Raw genomic sequence first — 13,869 nt, 5'->3', positions numbered from 1 at the left:
GTTTAAAGTGGTTGGGGCAGGAGGGAAAAGAAAAAATCTGTAGTAGTTGAGTAGAGGTTGCTTAGCATACTGACAACTTTCCAGCAGCAATAAAATACGGTATTGTTACTAGAAGACTTGCTTATTCTCTGTTTCTGAATTTGAAGAGTAGCCTAGTTTTATTGTTGAAAATGCCTTTAAAATCACATACCTCAGTCCCATTTTCTATATATGAAGAACCAAAGTTCCAGAGGTTTTAGATGGCTTATCTAAAAGTGTCTCTAGGGAAAAAAGATGTAGTTTCTGGAATGGCCAATATATCTCCACTTTTGATTGTCAGTACTCCAGGATGTTTAGGCCCTATCCTAGGGAGGAATGACAAGGATGGCCATTTCCGCCATAGGCTCTAACCCCCATATCCTGCTTCTTAAACTGCATCCACCCCATCAAGCATTTTCAAGGTCTCCATCAAAGTTCCCTGCCATTGTGTTCACTGGCTCCAAGCCAGAGGACAAACATTTGAACTTCTGTCCCTGCGAGGATTCCTAGCACTTCAGGGAATCAGCAGCCTGGCCTTTGTTCGAATATCACACTTCCAGGAAAAAAATATTTTTGAAAACTCTTCCAATTCCTAGGAGCACTCACATCTATAAGGCACAAGGCAAACCTTAAAATTCAGTGAAAAGCAAGAGGGTTTTAAAGGTTATCATATGAGAAAATATGCCCTTTCTTGACTTCTCCAGAGAAACACAAATCTTGGCTTGTTTGGTAGACAGAATGTTGTCACTTAGAGCATTATATCGGTCGTGAAACCAAATGTTAACCTTCTGCTGCTCTTCCAGTCAGCTACTTTTCATCAGGGTCAAAAAGAGCATTCCAGAAAAATTAAAACTATCCACCTGCTTTAAAGGGGAAAGATCCAAGAACATAGCAGTTTCCTAAATCTTTGGGAATAAAAAGGCATCATTCTGTTTCTTGTCTATCTATCTAATCTTTTCTGTAGCAAGTTTATTCATGTTCTCTAACCCCTTCCCAAAGGTCTTAAAGATGAAAAATGCAGTTGAGATGCTGGTAATAAAAGTTATTTTAGGTATAGAATTTCATCAGCATTAAGAATTTGATTACGCAAAACAATTAAAGGTTTATAGAGATACATTAGAGAAAAATGTGTTCAGGATACATAGTAAACACTAAACAAATCAAAAGCAGCCAGTTTTTGCTACAAGTACTCCTATTTATCTGTCTTAAGTTGGAGCACATACTAAATTCTGTACTTAAAAAATATGCCTTGTGGGCTTCCCTTGTGGCGCAGTGGTTGAGAGTCCGCCTGCCGATGCAGGGGACACGGGTTCGTGCCCCGGTCCGGGAAGATCTCACATGTCGCGGAGCGGCTGGGCCCGTGAGCCATGGCCGCTGAGCCTGCGCTTCCGGAGCCTGTGCTCCGCAACGGGAGAGGCCACAACAGTGAGAGGCCTGCGTACCGCAAAAAAAAAAAAAAAAAAAAAAAAAAAAAAAAAAAAAAAGCCTTGAGAACTAGGTACAAAGAAAAAGGGCCACAGTGGATTTTATCCTTTTTCTCTGTACTCCAGGATAAATTAATGAAAAATGCAAAGAATATTTTTATGTCGTGTTTTTCTTTGTTGGCCAATGGCAAAACATACCCTCTTGGCAAATTAGGCAGGTATTAGAATCCACTACTAAAATCTCAAATTCTATTGCTGCCAATTTGGCCATATGAATCAAAACTTCTGACTTTTTTACCACCAACTATCCTGAGAAAATAATCACACAAGGGTACAAACATACAAGAATGTGCATCACAGCTTTCTTTATGATGTTAAAAAATCAAAACAACCTAAAAGTAAATACATATGGATCTGTTAAACAGTTATTATATCCCTAGAGCGAATACAATGGTGCCATTAGCACTGATATTGCAGTAGATTGGGTGACTTGGAAAAATGGTTATAGGAGTGGAGGTAACATGGCAGTGCTGTAGAGTAAAGGCTTTAGATATAGACAGACCTGGAACCATGTCCTGTTGTACCATTGACCAATTGGGTGTCCTGGGGCAATTTATTGGACCTCATTCAGACCCTCAGTTCCTTCATATGTAGAATCAAAGGAGATCATGAACACAGAGCACTTAGCAATGAGATTGGCATGTAGAGATAACTGAAGCTTAAAAGCAGTACTACTGACTTTAAAAAGACATTGTTAGATGTTATGGACTGAATGTTTGTGTTCCCTCAAAAATCATATGTTGAGACCCTAATCCTAATGTGATGGTATTTGGAAGTAGGACCTTTGGGAGGTGATTAGGTCATGAGGGTGGAGCCCTCATGAATGGGATAAGTCTCCTTATAAGAAGATGCCAGAGCTCTCTTTCCTCCACGTGAGGACACAACAAGACATCGGCTGTCTGCAACCTGGAAGGGGGCCCTTGCTGGAACCTGATTGTCCCAACACCCTGATCTTGAACTTCCTATCCTCCAGAACTTAAGAAATAAATTTCTGTTGTTTATAAACCACTCAGACTCTGGTGCTTTTTTATAGCAGCCTGAACTAAGTTGTTAGGTTAAAAAAAAACTTACAGTACTATCACACTCTTGTCAAAGATATGTGGATCCATATATCCAACCAGTAGCTATATATCTATTGAGCATTTAATAACTGACAAGCACTTTGTTAGGAAAAGGGACTACAATAATGAGATTAAAAATTAGACCCTGTCTTCATGGAGTTCACAGTCTACTACTGGTGACTGATTGTGACCAATTGAGTTTAAAATCCCAGCTTTGATACCAGAGAGGAAGAGGGTAATGAGAGCTTGCAATAGTAGAATTTGATCTAGTCAGGAAGGGCAGGAAAATTTCCTAAGGAAATTGAAGTTTAGCAGAGACAGAAGGATGAAGAGGTGGTGACCAGCTGAGATGGAGGTGAACTGACAGCAGTGAACATAACAGTTCAGCACATTGAATCTGGACTAAGCCCAGTGCCGTTGCAAACCTTACTCTACCCGCCACAAGTTGTTGTGATTCTGGGCTTGTCACTCAATCTCTCTGTCTCAATGACCTCACCTGTAAAATGGAAATAATAGATTTTTTAATTTATATGATTATGAGGATTAAAGTAGGTAATATGAAAAGAATTTAGCATAGTGCCTAATATATATATAGCAAATATTCAAAATATATATAGCAAATATTCAAAGATAATACTAAAGAAAGAACAAAGAATGAAGATCCACGTGCAAAGAGGGAACAGTATATGCAAAGGCCCTGTGGTAGCATGATGAGAAAAAGGGAATGAAGTGATGCTGTATATTCTCCTTTTATTCTAAAAGCTGCTGGAATCCATGAAGGTTTTCAGCCAGGCTCTCCATGGCCTCCATCGCTCTCCCTCTCAACCTTTGTGCTACAGTCCCATCTGCCAACTCTCACTCTGTGTACTTGTCACAAGGTCTGTGCACCTGGTGTTCCCTTTTCATAGACTGTTCTTCCCACCTGTTTTCTCCTACTCCCTTCAACTTTCACACTAAGCGTCACTCCCTCAGACTAACCTTCCCTGACTTCCCAAATATGTAAACCCTTAATTAATTAGCCCCCCTAGTATCCATGCTTGCTTTGCCTGATTGATGTCTATCTCATCCACGTAATGAGATATTGTCTGTTACTGCACATAATTGTGTCCCAAGCCATCAGCATAGTGGTTGGCCTATAGTAGGTGCTTATTTCATGTTGCATAATGAAAGAGAGAAAGGATGGGAGAGAAGGAGGAAGGTAAAAAAGTGGAGAAAATTGAAGTGGGGTGAAGCGGTGATAAAGTCAACTCAATTTTAGACTTGATTTTAATTTAAATATTTAAAAATCAATTTTAACTGATTTTGAGTGGAACATTTAGATATTCTAAAAACAGGGAAAACTGATTTGGAGTTCAAGAGAAAGATCTGAGCTAGAGAGATATAGACTACAGAGTTATTAGAACATGAAAGATAACTGAAGTAAGGGAATGGGGAATAGCAGGGTCTTTAGAGACAGATGGTTTGGGTTCATTACCTGTGTGAATGTGGGCAGGTTAGTAAGTCTCTAAGTCACCAGACAGATGCAGAGAGATAGTTCCCTATCACAGCCAGCCAGACTCCCGATAGTGTGTTTCCCACATCCCCAGGCTGCCTCACACCCAGCTGGTCACTCAGATTACCCTGAACATTCATCATACAGAAATCATACAGATTTTGATCTTCTATTTGTTTAGCCTCTGGAGTTGATCGGGTACTTACTGATACCCAGCAGTTATAGATAGGGCTGTTTAAAAACGCATAATCATACCTTTCCCCAGCTCCCTCACTGGGTTGTTGCAGAGATCCAAAGAGAAAATGCGTATGAAAGGACCTGCAAAATATCGTGTCAAACAAATGAAGATGACATTATCATGACAGAGAACAAGTCACAACACTCAGGATGGCTTTTTCTTCTCCCTAGAAGAGAGAAATGCATTCCACTGGAGTCCATCTTCTCAGATATCTTAGTAATTAAGAACATGGGTCTTGGAAGTCAGACAAATCTGGGTTTAAAGTTGGTTCAGTTATTTCCTAGTTGCCTAGTCCTGGGTCAGGGACTTAACTTTCCTAAGCCTTTGTTCTCATCTGTAAGATGATAATAGTACCTCTTCCCAAAGTTGTTTATCAGATAATGCCTATAAAGTGCTCTGCATAGTGCCAGAAAATAGTACTTAATACATGGTAACAATTAATATCCTCATCGTCTTTAGAAGTGTTCTGGAGAGCAGCAACCAAATGGAAGAATCACTGCATCTTTCCTAAATCTTTTTAGTATCCTCTCATCTGGGCTGTATTGCTATAGATCCAAGATGGTGAGTTAGACTGCAAAGCTCCCGCAACCCAGCGGAGTTTTACTTCCCCCACTCACTCTTCAGTGAAGGACATACATTAAGTGTAGCTGTCCTAGGCAAGGGGTCTCAGGAGAATATTAGATATAATGTGGGTCAAGTTATATACAAAAAGGCAAATCCATTCCCAGCCGGTACTGAGGGATCTACACTCTTTGGGAGACTGCAGAGGAAAGACATAACTAGCATTCATTCCAGGACCGGCTCTTTTCTTATCTTGCTGTGTGACCTTGGGTAGATTATATCACTCCTTTGGTTCTCATCATTCTTAACTGTGAAATGAGGGAGGGGAAATGTGGGGAGGGGATGGAATTGGGAAGTACCTTTTCCCCCAAGTTTTAGTTGTTATGACTCCATCCTTATAGACTAACTGATGCCTGTCCATCCTTTGTTTGACCCTGGCAAATGTTTGTTAAATGCTGTCTCTTCCCCAAGAAAATTCCATTTTAAAAAAGTCATTTTCTTATTACTTAATTTCCTATGAAGTTGCTAATTATCCTTCAATTTAAAAAAAAACAACCACTGAATTGATAATAAATGTGCTTTTAAAAAAGGAAAGAAAGCATTAATAACTAATTTACTGATCACTGGTGAACGTCACTTAACTGTCAGGTAGAACCACCTTGGAGCTGTTAAGTCATGTAGGAGCAGAGACTGTGAAAGGCTGTCCTGCTTGTAGTAATTAGAACCAGGTGAGGCTGTTACCGGGTCCAAGAAAAGGTGTTGAGGCAAGGAAGACGACTTTATCCAGAAAGCCAGCTGACCGAGAAGGTGGCAGACTAGTGCCTCTGATAAACCATCTTATCCGGGTTTGGATGCCAGTTTCTTTTATAGCACAGAGAGGGGGAGGAGATGAGGAAGTAAAGAAAAAGACCATAAATTTTGCAAATATCCCGTGGAATGGCCAGCCTTGTGGAGGGGATGTGTTCATTTCTTGTTTCTTGCAGCCTTCCACAAGTGCGCCTGGTCAGGTTGTCTCCCTGTGAGCTGAACAGAGGCACTTTAACATTCAGGCAGAGGGGCAGGGTTCCGAGGCAGGCCACTACGTATGATGATAATGACAAAAGCAACGAAAAGCAAAGGTTAAAGTCAAAGAAACATGGAGTCTGATTTAGCTCTCCCCTGTTACAAGGCTAGTGAGGGTTTTTTTCTTTCTTGGAAGAAAGTTTTGAGCACTGTATTGTTATAATAACTGGAAGAAAGATGTCACTTTGGGAGAGTCATGAAGATCTTCTTGAGGGGCTGTAGAATAGGGCTTCTCTAAATATAGGTTTATTTGAGCACAAGTTATGAGTGTGCTTATGGGTATATCAGAATGAAAAACTGAAATCAGGCTTATTTCAGAAAAGAATCTGAGGGATAATGATGAAGGATGAGTAATAAGCATCCCATGAAAGACCTTAAATTCTATCCACAGGCAGTTAGAATGTATATGAGAGACACTTCGGAATTTATGTGGTTCTGGAAATGGAAGACGTTTTTCCCTCTTTTCTCTAATTTGCAGAATGCGGGCATTTACCAGCAACTTCTCCACACCCGTGAGGAAAAATAACCCATTCAACATAGAAATACCGAATCTGAGGTGTTGTGAGAAGTCACTCAGTTTAAGAAGTCACTTCCGCCAGGGAACTCCTATGCTGCTGCTGTTTGTAATCATTTCATTTTAATCTTTGCACTAGTTTTATACTTTATTAAGTAAAGAACACGAGTCTCTAAATTTTTTCTACAAGTTCTTTGGAGGCTTGCTTTCTCTATTGTCCAAGTGGTTAATGCCCTCATAATTACTAAATGCAGGAGACAATTTTCAATCGTCTTTTTAGCACTGAAGACAGTAAATACCTCCACCTCTGGCTCCTGATTCTCTCCGAGTTCCTCTCATACATTTTTGACTGCTCTTTCTTGTGTTCTTTTGTTTGTTTCAAGTTTGTTATTAGACTTTATTATTTAGGTTTTAGGTTCACAACAAAATTAAGCAGAAGGAATGGAGATTTCCCATATACGCTCTGCCCCCTGCACATCCTAGCCTCCCCCATGATCAATGTCTCCCACCAGAGTGATACATTTGTTACAACTGATGAACATACACTGACATATCACAATCACCCAGAGTCCATAGTTTATATTAGGGTTCATTCTTGGTATTGTACATTCCATGGGTTTGGACTATGGACAAATAAATATTGCCTGACATTTTAGTAATCAAAGAATATTGCCTGCCATCAAGCCATCAACCACTGCAGGTTCCCGCAGTGGTGCACCCTGAGAGGAATTCAGGATGGTGAAAAACAGGATACTGGCCCTAGATATCAAAGGAATGATTTTAATGATCTCTGACTCTTGCATCTTCCCTACATAGAAAAGCACTAAACTCATTAACTTGAAATGTCTGTTTTTGTGATTAGCAGTAATCTTTTGACATTCTACTACATGGATTTGTTTGTTTGTTGTAGCAAAAACTCCTATATATCCTGGTTCCTCCCTTACCTCTTCTGAGCAGTCTCTCAGAGCTTAGCTAAGAGGCTGTATCCCAAGCTTAAGCCCTCAGAAAGTTTGCCAAATAAAACATAATTCTCAACTTCTAGGTTGTGCTTTTTTTTTTTTTCTGTTGTCATGGGACTGAGCCCTGAACCTGGGGTGTCTGCACTAATTCTGGGTAGTTAGTGTCAGAATTGAATTGAATTGCAGGACACCCCCTCAGTGTCTAGAAAGTGGGAGAATTGTCTGGTATGAGGGAAGAAAATCCCATGCAAAAAGATCATATACACTAAGTGTATGTTTAATTTGGTAAGAAACTGCTGAAGTCTCTTCCAAATTGGCTGTACCATTTTGCATTCCCACCAGCAATGAATGAGGGTTCCTTTTGGTCCACAGCCTCACCAGCATTTGACGGTGTTGATGTTGTCAGTGTTCTGGACTTTGCTCATTGTAATAAGTGTGATAGTGGTATCTTGTTGTTGTTTTAATTTGGACTTCCTTGATGACATATTATGCGGAGTATCTTTTCATATAGTTGCGTGTGTTGACCTAAAACAAATAGACTGCGAGTTATTTCTCCAGCAAAGATGGGTTTACTTGGGATCTGCAGAGAATTGCAATTTGGGGTCTGCATCCATGGTGAGCCAAATGCAAGTCCCTGCACTGCAAGGGAAGGAGAACACTTTTATAGAGGGTAAAAGGAAGTTGGAAGGGCTAAAATAAACAGTAAAATAAACAGAGTTCATCGCTTTTCATTGGTTGAGTCCTTGCCAGGGAAGGAGTCTTTCTTCTTCCTCTTGGGCGCTGCTATTGTCACAGGGCATGAGAGCGTCTCATTCTGGTCCCCCGACTCGATTTAATTGAAGTTTCTGTTTTCGTTTTTAATTTATTTATTTTATCTTTGGCTGTGTTGGGTCTTCTTTGCTGCCACGCGGGCTTTCTCTAGTCGTGGCGAGCAGGGGCTACTCTTCGTTGCGGTGCATGGGCTTCTCATTGCGGTGGCTTCCCTTGTTGCGGAGCACAGGCTCTAGCTGCACAGGCTTCAGTAGTTGTGGCTCTCGGGTTCTAGAGCACAGGCTCAGTAGTCGTGGTACACAGACTTAGTTGCTTTGCGGCATGTGGGATCTTCCCGGACCAGGGATCAAACTCGTGTCCCCTGCATTGGCAGGCGGATTCTTAACCACTGTGCCACCAGGGAAGCCCGAAGTTGCTGTTAATTAATTTTTTTATGCTTACTATCTCTATATCTTCTTTGGTGAGGTGTCTACTAAGGTCTTTGACCAATTTTTTTTTTGTTTTTAAGTCTTTATTGAATTTGTTACAATATTGCTTTTGTTCTATGTTTTGGTTTTTTGGCCACAAGGCATGTGGGATCTTAGCTCCCCAACCAGGAACCGAACCCTCACCCCCTGCATTGGAAGATGAAGTCTATAACCACTGGACCGCCAGGGAAGTCCCCTGACCAATTTTTAAGATTGGGTTGTTTTCTTATTGTTGAGTTTTAAGAGTTCTTTGTATATTTGGGGTAATAGCTCTTTATCAGATACATTTTTTTTTTTTTTTTTTTTGCGGTATGCGGGCCGCTCACTGCTGTGGCCTCTCCCGTTGTGGAGCACAGGCTCCGGACGCGCAGGCTCAGCGGCCATGGCTCACGGGCCCAGCCGCTCCGCGGCACGCGGGATCCTCCCGGACCAGGGCACGAACCCGTGTCCCCAGCATCGGCAGGCGGACTCTCAACCACTGCGCCACCAGGGAAGCCCATCAGATACATTTTTTTGCAAATATTTTCTCCCAATCTGTGGCTTCTAATTCTCTTGAAATTGTCCTTCAAAGAGCAGAAGTTTTTAATTTTTTTTTTATTATTTTCTCATGTTTTTAATTTTATACTCATTATCAGAGACAGTTCTATTATCTAAAGTTCCTTGACATATAATACCATGTTTGTAGTGTCTGTCGGTAAGTTTTTAATTTTAAAAACTTTAATGAAGTCTAGTTTATCAATTCTTTCTTGCTTGAATCGCGCCTTTGGTATTTTATCTAAAAAGTCACTACCAGGGACTTCCATGGTAGTCCAGTGCTCCCAGTGCAGGGGGCCTGGGTTCAATCTCTGGTCAGAGAACTAGATCCCACATGCTGCAACTAAGGATCTCTCATGCTGCAACTAAGATCTGGCGCATAGTAAACAAAAAAAGTCATCAACAAACCCAAGGTCCTCTAGATTTTGTCCTTTGTTATTGAAGGGGAGCAGAATCTGTCACCCCAAAATATGCCTCTTTGGCAGGAGGATTATTTTAGGCTGATACTTTTAAGAAACAGCAAACATAGGAAAAGCCCTGAAAACTGAGTAGAAGTACAAAAGCTCCTTTTGTAGGAGACATTTATATTTCTAAGGGAAATCTCTATTTGTATAGGTATCTCCCTCTCTGTACCTAGAAGAGAAGGGTGATTCTAAATCTCTGGAAACACTTATTGATGGAGAAGGCAGTGAATTAAATCTGCAGAACAACCTTACCCTTGGTTACTGTGCTTTTGCTGGTCACCTCCCATAACTGGCCTGAGTGGGGGGGTAGGGGGAGACCGCAACATCTTTCGTCTTTAACTACAGACGGCATCTAAGGTGGTGACTTGGGCCATTTCGGAGAGTTATTCAGTGTTCTTGGATATCTCCCTTGAATATAGAAGGTATACAATTTACTAAATGTGTTTGTTTTTCTCCCATTAACCTGTCTTTTCATTACGGAGGGATCTCAGCCAAGAACCTAAAAGGGGAGAGGAAAAATTATTTCTCCTTCCCCACATTATCTTCTAGGAGTTTTGTAGTTTTGCAGTTTACATTTAGGTCTGTGATCCGTTTTGAGTTCATTTTTTGTGATAAAAATATAAGGTCTGTGTCTAGATTCACTTTTATTTTTTAACATGGATCTTCTTCCTACCTCTTACTGGATTTATTTCCTTAGATTTACCTCTAGATGAATATTCACTTCTTTTTCTGATTGATCTCATTCATTCACTCTCATGGCTTCTCCCATCTTCTAGAAAGGTTCTCAAATACCAGTCCATTGAATAGTTTCATCAGAGTCAACCAGGGTGCTTCTCAGTAATGCAGTCAGCCCTCTGTATCCACAGGTGCTGCATCCTCAGATTCAACCAACCACAGATCAAAAATATTCGAAAAAAAATTCCAGAAAATTCCAAAAAGCAAAATTTGAATTTGATGCGTGCTGGCAACTGTTTACATAGCGCTTCCATTGTATTAGGTATTATAAATAATCTAGAGGTGACTTAAAGTATATGGGAGGATTGTGCAGGTTATATGCAAATACTGATGCCATTTTATATAAGTGACTTGAGCATCCTCAGATTTTGGTATCCATGGGGAGTCCCAAAACCAATCCCCCTCAGACACCAAGGACGAGACTGTACAGCTTCCCAGGTGCCCCTGAGATAGAAACTTCTGGGACTCAGAATTTTTAACATAATTTTAAGCAGAGAATCATATTTAAGGATCTCTAGGAGAGTCCAAAGAGCAATCTTAGCGATCACTGTTCTAGGGGAAGCTGATGATATTTACATCTACTTCTTTTGTTTAAATAAATTTATTTATTTTATTTATTTATTTTTGGCTGTGTTGAGTCTTCATTGCTGCGTGCGGCCTTTCTCTAGTTGTGGTGAGCCGGGGCTACTCTTCGTTGTGGTACGCAGGCTTCTTATTGCAGTGGCTTCTCTCGTTGCAGAGCACGGGCTCTAGGCGCACAGGCTTCAGTAGTTGTGGCATGCAGGCTCAGTAGTTGTGGCTCACGGGCTCTAGAGCGCAGGCTCGGTAGTGGCCCTCTGGCTTTGTTGCTCTACGGCATGTGGGATCTTCCTGGACCAGGGCTCCAACCCGGGTCCCCTGCACTGGCAGGCGGATTCTTAACCACTCTACCACCAGGGAAGCCCTACATTTATTTCTTTATCAATTCTGAGGGCTTCCTGAATTCTAGCCCAATTTTTCTAATAGTTGCTGGTCATCTCACTAGATAACCCTTAGTCAACTCAACCCAATCCTGTTGGAACTATGTATGCCGCCTATGTTTCGTTTTCAGGTAATGATGCTATCTATAACCACATATAGCCACCCAGGCTAGAAATCTCCATTACTACAACTCCCCCTCTTTCTCACCTCTATAGCTGACACAATCATCTAGATAGATGACACAGTCCTGCTGTGGAATACCATTGGAATCTACCTGCCTCTTCACTTACTGTGACCATTTACTTCATGCCTCATCTCTTTCTCAGAACACTGCAATGGTTTTCAGACTTGTCTAACATTCTGATTCTCTTATCTCTAAACCATTCTCTACATTTCCATATGAATCATCATTCTAAGGCAACAGTGTCTTATAGAACTTTCTGGAATGATGGCAATGCTACATATCTGCATTGTCCAGGAGGACAGACACTACTCGATGTGGCTGTTGAGAACTTCAAACGTGACAAGTATGACCGGAGAATTGTATTTTAAATTTAATGGAATTCAAATTTATATAGCCACATGAATCTAGAGGCTACCATAATGGACAGAGCAGTTCTACTGTGGATTATTTTATATCCTACCCTAGTGCTTTCCAAAAGCTCTTTACCTACAGGATAAGGTCTAGAGTCTACAGTATGACATTGAATGACACTCATAATCCAAACGTCTTTTCAGTTTCTGCTACCTCCCCTGCCCCCATTCCACATGTTCTACTCTAGCACTGTAGAAACTTGCTTTTCCTAAACAAGCCATAATTTTTAGATCTCTCAGCTTTTGAGCCTGCTCTTTGCTCTGCCTAGAATGCCCTTCCCTTATTTCCTTCCTTTCAAAAGTTGCCCCAACTTTCCATGCCGATAAAGAGTGTATGGGAGGATGTGTGTAGGTTATATGTCCTGCATGCATCCCCAACATAGGAACCTCCCCTTAGCCTTGACCTTTGATCTTGAACAAGCTGTTTAGCATCTCTCTGCCTGGTTATCTCATCTGTAGAGTGGGAATGATAATATTTTCTCTCTAACAGAGTTGTTGGAGGATTAGATATTGCAGTATTCAGACTCCACTGCTGAGAAAGCACTCAATAAAAAACGTATTATTTTCTGTCCTCCCGTAACACTTATGACGTGGTATTTGAGGCCTTTCCAAGTGGGACTCATTCTCTCTTTCCTCAAGACTGTGAGCTCCTTAGCAGCAAAGACTTGATCTTGTTCATCATTGTCCTCCAGCAGCCGCATATTGTAGCTATTTGACAAATGCCTTGACTGGGGGACAGATAACTGAGTGAATCAATTATTCACATAGGGTGTCACAGAATTTTTTTTAAAAAGTACCCCTTTTGTGTGTGTGTATCTTTAGCAAGGAGCAAAAGAGGCAGATAGTTGGGGCAAGAATGAGAAAAGAGGGTGCCAACAACTTTTCTTGTAAAGCATTAAATCTTTCTTGTTACTGCCCAGAAAAACTGGCGTTAAGCCTGTTGTTGAATCTGTATCCTTTCTCCTTGCTTGACTAGAGTATAGCTCTCACATTTTTGCCATTTTGACTTTCCTTTCTGGGTCCTCTGTCCCTCTCCCGCCATGGGCATTAAGCTTCCATCACTGTCACCAAGGAAACAGCAGGGATGCTCATTCCTCACAGCTCTGCATATCTGAACTCTGGTTGCCTTTGTCCATTGAGCTAACTAAATTCTTCGTGTGCACACCACTAAATCAACTGTCTTCTACACAGAACTTTAACCATTATTCTACGTTAAAAAAAAAAACAAAACGTGTAACTATTTCTTCTCTTGGGAATGGTCTTTTTCCAGACCTGTCAGTACTGTTGAATGCAGCGGACATTTTCGGTCCCTAGGAGTAAATATAAAAATTGCCTGTTTAGCCCTTGCACTGTGTGCACTGTAAGTGCGGGTCAATTTTAAAGCACTGCAACAGAGCATTCATAATGGGTTTCGCTTTTAAAAGCACTGTAGACCAAAAATAAACCTGACAAAGGGCAGCTGTAGAGTTTTAACATGTGGAAAACTCCACAGGCGGCAGTAATATAACTGGAAAGAAACATGATAAATATTTCACACCGTTAGATGAACTTCTAACTCTGACACGTGAAAAGCAAAGAACGCAAAACACACCTCAACTCTCCAAAGAAGCAGAAAGCTTACACCGAGAAGAGGCCAAGGCGATTGCTAAAATCTGAGTCCTGCCTTCCAGCTCGAGTCTTGATTGCTTTTTTCCCCCCTTCGCCTCCAAGGCGGAGCCGGCGAACCCCATCTCCCCGGAGCGCCTACCCCGCAGGTTCGCGGGTTGGCCAGAAATTTTCCAAAGATCTCCACCCTTAGGCTGAAAACCCCCAGAGAAGTTTTGTGCCAAGGAGGGGAAGAGAGGAGTCGGAGCAAGGCAGGCGCAGTCCCCCCTCCTCCGCGCCCCACCCCCAAGCCCTGCGGCCAGCGCCTCCCGCGCCCGGGCTCCTCGCCCTGGGGGACAGCTGGCAGCCCC

This window comes from Leucopleurus acutus (genome assembly GCF_964270905.1).
Source record: "Leucopleurus acutus genome assembly, chromosome: 5".
In the NCBI taxonomy this organism is placed as follows: domain Eukaryota; kingdom Metazoa; phylum Chordata; class Mammalia; order Artiodactyla; family Delphinidae; genus Leucopleurus; species Leucopleurus acutus.
Note: the sequence above shows the minus strand (reverse complement) of the source record.